The sequence below is a fragment of the Anopheles aquasalis genome, chromosome 2 (genome assembly GCF_943734665.1).
Source record: "Anopheles aquasalis chromosome 2, idAnoAquaMG_Q_19, whole genome shotgun sequence".
Lineage (NCBI taxonomy): Eukaryota > Metazoa > Arthropoda > Insecta > Diptera > Culicidae > Anopheles > Anopheles aquasalis.
The window spans coordinates 55,216,733-55,228,146 of NC_064877.1; positions in this window are offsets into that span (position 1 = coordinate 55,216,733).

Below are 11,414 nucleotides of genomic sequence, written 5' to 3' on the forward strand. Positions count from 1 at the left end.
AAAAGAATTTAAAACCAACAGGTTGATTTAATATGATCATCAGCCTGTTTTGAATAGGGAGGCATGGAGGAAAGCGGAGGGTGAAAGAATGGAGTAAACTGCGCTTTGACACCCAAATTGCCGTAGAAGGGATTTTCAGGATTGGGAGTGTATGCTACCCCCCTTCCCCTTATACGGCAAGAAGCAAACTTTGTCACATGATGTCTAAAGTGTACTGGTTATAACCAGCAACAATTGTGAGTGTTTTGGAGAAATTTGCTCGAAAACCACCAGAGCTATGCTTTTTTCTAACACATTGGTATTTGGAAGGAGGGAGAAGGGAGTGAAATCCTGGGAAAAGGACCCCTGAAGGTGATAAGCTATCTTTGTGCCAAGTTTGGTAAAGATCGGCCCGGTAGATTTGGAGTGATGCGCGAACATACAAGCATTGACTAAAGATAAGATTGAGGATATTGCTTTCTTCTACCCATGGACAAATCGACGACGCGTCTTTCTAGCGACCGTATTTGCGGCTCCAAATCATCAATCCAGTTTATGTTCCACAGAGATCATAAATCATGCTAATCATAAAATAAACATAAACATAGCGGGAATCTGTAGTGGAAGCGGAATGCTGATATAGCTGAAATCAATAGAAGCAGCGGCTACAGCATCAGAACTCGCCAGAAGCATTTAGTCTTAACCCGACCTCAAGAGTGAAAGCATATAAAGAAATCTGATTCCTTCATCTCGCATCTGTGAAATTCATAACGGTGCAAATTAGCGGAGGGCTACATGCTCGCAGCATGCTTTGACAAGAGTGAAAACTTTTACTGCGAAAGGTTCTAAATTCGCTTGTGCACAACGAAAATTATCTTATTTGTGGTGTTCTTGAAAGTAAAACTTCGTGAAACATGTCGTTAGAACGCACATCATACGGCCAGGAGGAATCCCACATCAATACTCTGCCCGATGAGGTAAGCATGCGATATTTGCAGTGATTTGAGCAGGTCGATTTCATTTTGCTGTTCCCGATACAGGTTCTCTGTATGGTTTTCGATTACCTGGACCATAAAAGTGTGAAAAACGCGTCTCTAGCTTGCCAGCGATGGAACAACATTATCTTTTTGAACGGGTATATAAGCCGATTTGTCTTCCAAGTCAGTTTATATTCGGATCGCTTTAGTAAACTGACACTCGAAGAGCCGCGGTATGAAACGAAGAGGCAGTTTTAGGCTATGGTGGAAAAATCTCAACGGTGCTATCGGAAGTTAGATTGGCGTGGAGTCTATTCAGAGAAATCAAAAGATAACGATTGTTCATCTCTGTGGGAGGCTATCCACCCTAAACTTACGAGGAATCTTCATTCATTGAAGTTCCATGATGAGAATTCTCCCATGATGCTTCCCTTGATAGCTGATGCGTTACCGACGATGACGCAGCTCCGGTCGCTTACAATAAGAGATTACAACAACTACACTATCCAGGATATCATACCAACGCTTCGAAGCAATTCCCTGACGGATCTTGATTTTGATTCCTCATTCAAATGCCAGCTAGAGATGCCACATTTGGAAACATTTTATGGTAGATTGTCCGCATTTCATCTTCCTATCGATATCGCGCATTCATTTCCACTCTCTAATCTGAAGGAACTTAGCGTGACTGAAAACATGAATTCGACACAAGCTACCACATCCGTTTTTCGTCGTTTAACACATCTGGAGATAATGCATTGGAAAACTGGCATATCGAATGAAGTTTTGCTTAAATTGTGCGAAACATGTAGTACACTGAAGGAATTAGTACTTTATGAATATTACGATGAAATTGACGTTAATCATCTTTCGAAACTTACCAATCTTCGTGTTCTTGAAATGCCTAGCAAATGGGAACTCGACTTATCAACATTAGTTCAAGTAGAGGAAATACATCTGGTCTTCCCCAAGCATTTTGTAAAACTTCCCACATCAATGAAAAAGCTTACAATGACAATCTTTGACGTAAGGGACTCAATCATTATTTCCTCGATTTTTAATTCCTGTAGACATTTGCCGATATTAGAGGTAATAGATTATACCATTGGTAATTTTTCATTGCCTTACTTATTGAAGGTTTTGCCGGTTCTAGAAAATCTAGAAGTACTCACAATCCATAATGGAGATTTGGATAATTCAGATTTCCTTTGCATTGATGCTCCTATGGATCAATTGCGTAAATTACAATTAAAAAAATGCAACATACTTACCGATCGGACGATCATTGAAGAAAAGTTTCCCAACGTAACAGAGCTGAAATTTTTTAAATGTACTTTTTCGTCCGATAACAAGAAGAAAGAACTTTTCAAAAAGCAATTGGATTTTATAATGGCTACGTCCGATCAGTGGTTTAAATAAAAATTAATACAAAACATTATGTAAAAGAAGTTAGCGAAGAAGTTAGTAAGCAAGGGCAAGAGCGTTTTGTTAAAACGATGAAGTTTTTGGTCCAATTTGGCACAGAGAAGTAGGCTTGTGTATTGCAGCTTAGTAAGGAATGTATAACTATCTGAAACATGGAATTGTAATAAATGAAACAATATATTCAAAAAACTTTAAATGCTTGGTTGAGCGAAGCTCAATTACGAGTTATGGTCCCGGAATCTTTGATCCGCTCGTTGGTTATTAGTGTGACTGATAAGTAAAGAGCTGTTCTGATCTTGAATTCAATCTTTCCCACGAAGATCAGCGCGATCGTCCATGGTATTCGAGAGGATGCTCTTTATCATTCTCGCGTTGATCGCCAGCTCGTGAAAACTGCATCCTTTTTTAGTTTCATCTTCGATCGTCAATATGACGTTCTTTCTTAACCGGAACCGCGAAGTCCACCATCGTATTGTGGGTGGGTGGCAGAAAGAAACCCAACCCAGCGCCTCTGACCGACAAAAAAAAAACAAATGAAATCAAGCGAAAGGTAATGTGTTCCCTTCTGTTTTTTGTATTCCGCTGATGCTTGTGTCGAACGAATGTTTGCCTTTTGTTTCCCAATGAATTCCCCACGCCAGCATCTTTGCGAAGAAAAATGGACCAAGCAGCGGTGGAACGGAAACATGCCGGTGCGATCGAAAGACGAAACCCCAAACTCCGGACACCGCGCAAGTCTGTCCTGATGGACGGACGCCTGATGGGTTCGAGTCGGAGATACGCCATTGCCATCTTTCCATCTGGCTGGCGGTGGTGGTGGTGGTGGTGGTGGTGCTGGTGGTGGTGGTAGGCGGCTGGTTTCCGTTTCGCTGGTTACGGTGGTAAACGATAGTGATAAGAGAAGACCGGTCGGTAAGGGTGGCCTTGCGGTACACGGTGGCGGTGGAGTTATGAGAATGAGACCAAAACAGGGCACCATCGCCATCGTCGTCGTCGCCGTCGTTGTCGTCAGCGATGAGCCCTTCACCCACTACCACCCACCCACCCCTCGTCGACCCCTCGTCTTCTATCATCCTGCGCGGTGCTATTGTAAGCGGACATAAATTTCGAATATAAATTAGACGGAAAAAAGCATAAACCCGGAGGGACTGAGATGGAAATGATGTCTAATGGGAAGGGAAAACTGCTGCTGCTGCTGCTGCTGCTGCTGCTACTGTTGTTGTTGTTGTTGTTGTTGATGATGGGGGTGGTGCTGTCGCTGTGATGTTGATGGTCTCGTCCCGGTTGCCCGCTGGAAAGGTGGCTGGAATGGAGCGACGAGTAGACTGTGGCGGTGGCTGCTGCTAGTGGAGCGGTTGAGATTGACGAGGGTCGAAGCGGTAGCAGCAGGACTCGCCGGTATCATCGGATGCTTCGGAACCGGAGAAAGGGGATGGATAAGGGTGTGTTCGGAACCAGGACAGGGGTGGAGGTGCCCGGTGGGTGGATCATAATTGTTGAATAATAACAGGGGGGTCTTAAATTTCCATCCTCCTCTCCACCTCGCAACCTTAGCTCCCATTCCTGCAGCCCACGTGGGCTGATGATCCTGGGGCAAGGCGGCTGCGGCGGCAGAGAGCCTTCACGCATGGGGACCAATTTACACATCGGAGATGTCCATAACTTCTTCATATCTCCACCAGCAAACTTGGCCCTCCTGCGTTGGGCTCTCTCTCTCTCTCTCTCTCTCTCGAACACGTTTATGCTTTTCCTTTTTTCTCCGTCCCCATCTCGGGGGCTAGTGGAGAGCGGAGGGATGGAGTTTGGAGTACTGGAAACAGCTTTATCGGAATTTTCAAATCATTCGCCCCTGACGGTTGGCTGAACTAGGAACGAGATGGCCATCTTGCCGTTGGGGCCGTTGGTAAAGTCTTAAAAATCAATATTTATTTGAGCGATTCACGTTCATCATCGGCGCAAGCTATCTGCTGTATATATACCACAAATAAAGCATCCGTTTTATGAGCGCCTGGTGCAATGAAATGCTCATCATTTTGGTAAAGAAAAATGGCTATAATGAGTAGGAAAACTAGGAAATGTAGTGAATGTTTCCTTCCTTTCAAATTCGATTCTACTATTTGTCCTAATAGACTAATGTTTAGCAAGACTGAACACTATTTTTTTCTATTAAATTCTCGCTCTGAGGATCTCTCGAATGACGTTAATTGAGTAAAGTTGGCCTTAATTTCGTACAACGGAGCCCGCTTGGGACTTGAGAAAGGTGATTTCGTAAAGAAATTTAAAGAATAGCAAATTTGGCTTTACTTTTTGATAAATTTAAAATGTTTTGACATCAAGTGTACAAAAGGGACATTATCTTTGTGTAGCGACCCAACTAGTCGTTACCTGAAGCAGCATTCGTGCTCCGGGATCGCAACTCCGGAAAATGATCGACAACACTATCGATCCTGCGCATCCAAAACGGTGAGGTTTTCCCTGAACTCTATGGACGTTCAGCATTACCAACGGCGCCATACCGCTAGGTAGAAATACATGGGCGAGAGGTAGCATTGATCAGGGCATCGGCAGAAAGGATACGAGTGGCGTGAGGATAGTGTGAAGGATATGTGACGACGAATGCAGAAAGAGTATAAAATGGTTAGAGTAAGAATAAACGTGGCTAGATTTCCAGTGTCGACTTCGTCATTATTTTCTTTATTGGTGACAGCGGTTCTGCCACGCTAAGTTTTAAAGTTCGGGAAAGTAATCCCGTTACAATTGGTCATATTTGTGTAGCCTTACAAGAAATGACACACCCACTGCTGAAACACCTACTGTAGCTTCCCCTTTTTCCCCATATCAGATTTGGAGGAACTTAAATAATATCTTTTTCAGAAAAATTTGCTTCATTTTTTTTCCTAATAATAAAAAAAGACATTTGATAGTCCATTGTGATGGACAGTTTTGGATTTGCAAAAAGCAAAAGCGAGACGTGCCTAAGCTCAAATGAACGGAAAGGAATATAAAACAGAAAATCTTTATAGTCATTGAAACACAGTATATGAAAGAGATGCGAAAGAAGCGTGAAAGAAATTCATAAAACTAACCATAAAGTAGAGAAAACCAAGTAAAATAGACCGATATGCAAATATCTAAATTTCATATTCGAATATGAGTATTATCGACTCGTTGCTAACTAGCTACTGGCTTAATTCTAGACAAAACGTGTTCTAATGCTTGAATTAGAGAGAATTCATAAAGTAGCTAACACATGGCAGAGAAGAGCTGTTAACGTTAGTAAATATTTTTGTTAAAGCAATCGATTGCTAACTTTTTCAAATTATACGTTAAATTTATGATAAAAATCCGTACGAATAGGTAAATTTAACTAATACGCCTTTTAAAAACATGTTTTATAAATAAATTGAAAAATAAATCAGTTTTAAGGAGGGGCATCGATAATTTCTGACCTAAAAAAGGCTTATTTTTGACGATTTTTTGTGAAGTAATCATTCAACATATTTTTTCAAGTGAATGGCATATTAAACTACAACTTTTGAAGAAATTTTAGTTCTATTCTAGGGGAGTTATTTAAACATTTCATCCATGGCATCAAATTTATGAAGGTGCGTCTGTGAAAAAACTACTTTTTGCGATGCCCATCGTAGCTAGGCGATGGGTCATCAGAAAAATACAAATTAATACTCTTTTGATAGATCATAAGTTTTTCATGGTAGTCCCCGTTGAATTTCCTGTTTTCGATTTTTGGCACATTTTTTTACGTGGAAAAAGTGATGCCGTTTAATGCACTTATGAAATAAAATAAATAAAATCCTTAAATGTGAGATCCTCAAATGAGCATTAAATCATCAATCACCTGAAAACCGTAACAGAAACTAGTAAGCAAAACTAATCCTGTTGTTGTTTTTCTCGTACAGTCGGGGCGAGCCCGTATCTTTATTCACCAAATACGGCCCCGCTTCGCTCACTCTCAGCCCCTGGGAGCTTTACAATTGTTTTGCTTCCCAGGGGCCGTAGGAATCCTGTTGTTGTGCCTTGGCCACTTTGGCGATTCCGCCACAAGCGAGCCCTCATGACAGATGACTGTACCGATCGCTGGTGATGGCTCGGTTAGCATCAATTTACCTCGGAGCCTTGGAGCCGTCCGAAGTAAACCGCGCTCGAAATTGTGTTAAATTACCGACCGGCCGGCCATCGTACACCATAGCCATCATAGCGGTCGGTGATGTCGAGAGTGTGGCTCGCAGGACATCCATCTTTGGGGCGTTAATAATTATCGTTCTAAAAATTCCTCCCAGAAACCCCCGTCGTCGTCGTCGTGGTGGCGGGATGGATGGCAAGCTTGGAGCTTGCCTACCTTCGAGAACCCTTCCCTCGTTCCCTCGGAATTCTCGCCGGAAACCGGCGTTCGAAAGTGATGGCATCGAGCGCCACACAAAACGGAAGGCCGGTCGGTGGGTCGGTGGACGATATGACCCATCACTGCATCACATCAGCCCGCTCGAGCCGGTAGCTGGGAGCTGGTTGTCCCGTCTGCCAGGCCCCTTCCGAGGGGGTAATTACCGGCTAATGGTCCGAGAGTTGGTGTTAAATCAAATAAATTACATTTAATGATCATGCCCGCCGCCAGCAGAACTAATTCGCCAACCTTTAGGGCCACGACCACGTCAGGCTTCAAACCGTCCACCCTCTGTCTCGCGCACGAAGTGAACCGATTGTCGCTGACATCTAGCAGAGCGAGCAGAGCTACGAACTGATGGCTGATGATGTGCGCCCCTCAGGAACAACGGGGTGAGCACAAGGTTGGATGGTTTGGGGTCCCATTCAGGTTTTTCTATCGAAATCCATATTTTATCCTACGCGAGCAGCCCCGACCGCCGGTTCCCGTTGGCCACGTTGTGTGAAGGACACACATTTCCCCATTTTTCCTCTCAATCGTTGAGGACGGCCGGGAGTTGATTCGGAAGGGCTGGAGTTTGTGGAAAACTTTTCGCCACGAAATGCCGTCTTCAAATCGGGTTGAGGATTGCTGCTGCTGGTGCTGCGTGGCCATCATGTGGTGCGTGGTTGGTCGTAAATTTTGAGTTCTGCCTTATCTTTTAATCAAATACGAGCGAAACCGGCTTCCGTTCCGGGAGGGTTTTCGGAGCGCGATGCCAACCATCGCCACCAGCAGCAGCATTTGGTGGCTCATCATCCTCGCGTCGGCAAACGCGTAGTGCCCGCCACTATATTGAAGGTGCTGCTGATAAGATTAATGCTCCATTTGGCGTCCTTGTTGGCGTTGAAGGAAGCATCATTTGTATGGTACATGTTTGGCCGCAAATCAGCGCAACAAATGTCTGGCTCTTCCTTTGGTTGTGAGGAAAAATGTGAAATGGAGTGTGTAATGGAAACACTATAGAATGGGTTGCTTTTGACGCCTAGAATGTTACAGGACACTTTTATCTACTAAGGAATAATCAATTATTTTGTATTTTTTGTCTTAGGGTCTTTTTAGGGTCTTTTTTATCAAATTAATCTAAAAGTAAGGTCAAATAATGACGATGGTGTCTAATGATGCGTTGGTATCTGCAAACATTTTTCATATAAAAGTATTCATAAGTTCATCACGTTACAAGATGGCATCGTTTATTACTAAAAGACTGTTGGATATGAATGATTTCTTAGTTTCACATTTTTTAAATCAAGTTTTCACCTTTGCCATACATATCAAATATCGTTTAGTTTTTAAACAATTGTGTTAAAACTATTTTAAAATCATTATTATTAAAATATAGAAATCGTAAAACAAATACCAGCATTAAGTTTTTATTCTCTCCATTAAGATGTAATAAAGCGTTGATTGTTATCATGTATTTCCCATTTACTCATTTCTTTCTAGCAAAAAATTAACATGAGCGAGTGAAACCATTCTAAACGCTATTGGCGATTGCAAGACACAAATATGATGATGAAAAGATGGCAGTTATGCGCCAATATAATTTCTTGATTCCACAAAAAGTGAAAAATTATTTAAAATCCTTGTTCTGAATAAAATACAGTAGCATATCAAATAATTGTTCGTCTGAATTCGTGAGGCATGAACCGTTTCAAGCTCGGATTATATAAGGATTCTTGTAAATAATTGCTTTTCAATCTGCCTGCCTTGTATAAACCCTTACAAATCCAAGTTGATTTTGCTCGTTTAGTTTATTGTGGAGGTTTTTTATTCATCGCCATTCCGTTCGCCCATAAAATTGAATTGTATAAATAACCTTTAATTAATACTTGCTTGCTAATTTATTGATTTTCTAAAATCTGTTTTCTTGGTGAAATGTAATGTTTTGTTCTCATGTATTCCTGTACTAAAAATCCTTCTTCATTTATATTGGACTGATTTAGTTTTCCTCCATTTGTTTTGCTAATTGAATCATTCCTTACTGGATGCAAACACATGAAAAAAAAACATGTGTCTTGTTCTTACACTGGGTACTTTATTTTGATCTTAGTGGTTTTATTTTGTCTATGAAGTTCGTTCATTTAAATTTTCTTGCATATACTCAATCTGCTCAAGATAATTGCTGAAGCTTCTAATGTACAACAAATGAACAGTTCCTGAAATAAAGGAATTTTATGTAGCCTTCCGTCGTTGAAATAGCATGCATTTCCTTGAATCAAATCTGTTTTGCTATCAAGCTGTCACTAAATGTGTGCCAAAACTGGGAAACCGAACTCTTTTGCTTCCATTCTTCCAAAAATGATCCTTTTTCGAATCCGCCAACTATTTTCCCTATTCCGGACCATTGCCATAGCCCATTCCCAGTGGCTCACGCCTAGGCCATTCCCAAGATGGCGCTTCCACCCCAACGCGCTCGACAATTGCCGGTCACTGATCAAATATTCAGTTTCTTCAACATCGACAAATGAATCTGCTTTACTTTCTCGATGAAACATTCAAACACCGAAGGCGGTTTGTGGCGTGTCATCATTCGCGTGACATCACGTGTAATGGCCCACAACCCAACCGAGGGAACCCTCACAACGAACGACATTTTGTTATCGCTCAACCGTCGCGAATCGTGAATATAGAAAGGGATGGGATGGGACGAGCGCAGACGAACCACTCTGACTGACGAAACATGCGCCATCATCACGTGTCTCGCCGTTTCACGACCGGAGCATCACCTGGCGGGTCATGTGTGCTCGTGACGCAAACCACGGAGTTGGCCACCGGGATTTTAATTCATCTTTTCTTTGTCCGCGATGTCCCTTAAGTCGTTTTTCGGGAAAATCCACCAAGGACATCGAGATCCAAAGAATTAAAAGGGGCGCGAGTGCGTCTTCTTTAGCGTTTTGGAACCGAGCACTAGGCTCCGGGCCCCGGCGCCAAAACAGTTTTTCACGGAAAACGTTCCCTGCAACGAGGCAAGTCGCGATTTTCCTCCCGAACGGTGGTTTCATATTTCTTCCCCGGCGTAGAAAATGCGACAGAAAGTGCTGCATGTATTGAGAGAGGAAGAGAGAAGAGAGCAAGATAGTGAGAGAGAAAGAGAGAGAGAGAGAGAGAGGGAGAGAGCGAGAGAGAGAAAAATGGAAATGATATTCGTCGTTGGCCGATGATGGTTTTGCTGACGAGCGAGTGCTTGCTGCTGCTGCTGCTGCTGGTGTTGCGAACCACTGGACGGATCGACGACGAAAGGACGAAAAACACGATTCCACCCCCTGCCTTGTCCTCTCTCCATCACCACCCTCGCTCTCTCGCTCGTTATTTGTTTTTCCGTTTCATTTTCCTTTTCCCCTTCGAACGAACGAAGCCACCAGGCGCTGCACCCCCCCAGACCGGCGCCTCCATCCCGATTGCTGCCACTGCCAACTTGATGGACGGACGACGGCGCTCGCGCTCGCGTCGGTGGAGTGAGTGACGAAGCAAGAGGGAAAAACATCAAGCAGCCGCAGTTTTCCATTGGTTCATCCGCATGTAGTGGTGACTCTGTGGATTCTATGTGTCTCTGTGTATGGCTGTGTGCAAGCATTTCTTCAGATCACATCATATCGGTTGGGGGGGGGGGGGGGGGGGTGTTTGCGGGTGGTGGTGGTTGAGGAAAATCCACCCCCGGTTTCGGGTGGGTGGGAGTGTTTGCTTGATGGATGCTGAAAGAAAGCGAACGAAGCGATCCGGTAGGGAGGAGGGGGAGGGTGTGGCAGAGGTGGGAGGCTGAGAGGGGATGAAGAAGTTGTTTTTGCAGCAGCAGCAGCAGCAGCAGCAAGAGCAAAGCGGATCACATCACATCACATCACGTCTTCGGGTTGGTTTCGTCCCTTTTTCCACCCCTGGCAGCTGGTGGTGGTGGTGGTGGTGGTGGAAAAGTGGCACCACCTCTCCTCGGTTGCTCAGTGTTTGTGTGCGCCTGAATGTTTGCGCTGGAATGTTGGGCGCTTTGCTCTCGCGTCACCGAGCGAACGAACGAACGAACGAACGAACCTCTCGAGCACACCGAGATAACTTTGACGCAGCGCAGTCGGTGCTGAGGGTGGTTTTTGGGGCGGGTGTGCAGGGGTAGAGACGAAGCGAATTGACGGAAAGTTTTCGCCGGGGTTTTTTGCCTCCCAGCTTGCTAGATTGCCGTAGATTGAGCGCAACCGTAGTAGCGCCTGGCAGCAGCAGCAGCAGCAGCAGCCAACTACGACTGACTGATAGGTCGCTTGAGAACGAAGCGCTTTGCTCCAAGGGGGTGGCGGTGGAATAGCAAAGAGGACGAATCACTCGAGCTCGAATCGCTGTTCGCTCTCCACCAGGCCACTACCACCAAAGAGCTGTATAGTAGGCGGGCGCTTGGAGTGTTTTGTTTCCTTTATTTTGAGGTTAGGGGTTGCGCAGCGAACACCAGCAGCGCACCCGGCACGGCTCTGCGTTGCTGTGGCGCAGTTTCGGATGGTTTCGCTTCCTTGTTTTTTTTCCAATGGCCACCCCCAGCACGGTCCGGAGTGCCGTACCGGGAGGATGTTTGACGAACGTAAGCACACCAACCCACGGGGTGGTTGTGTGGAGGA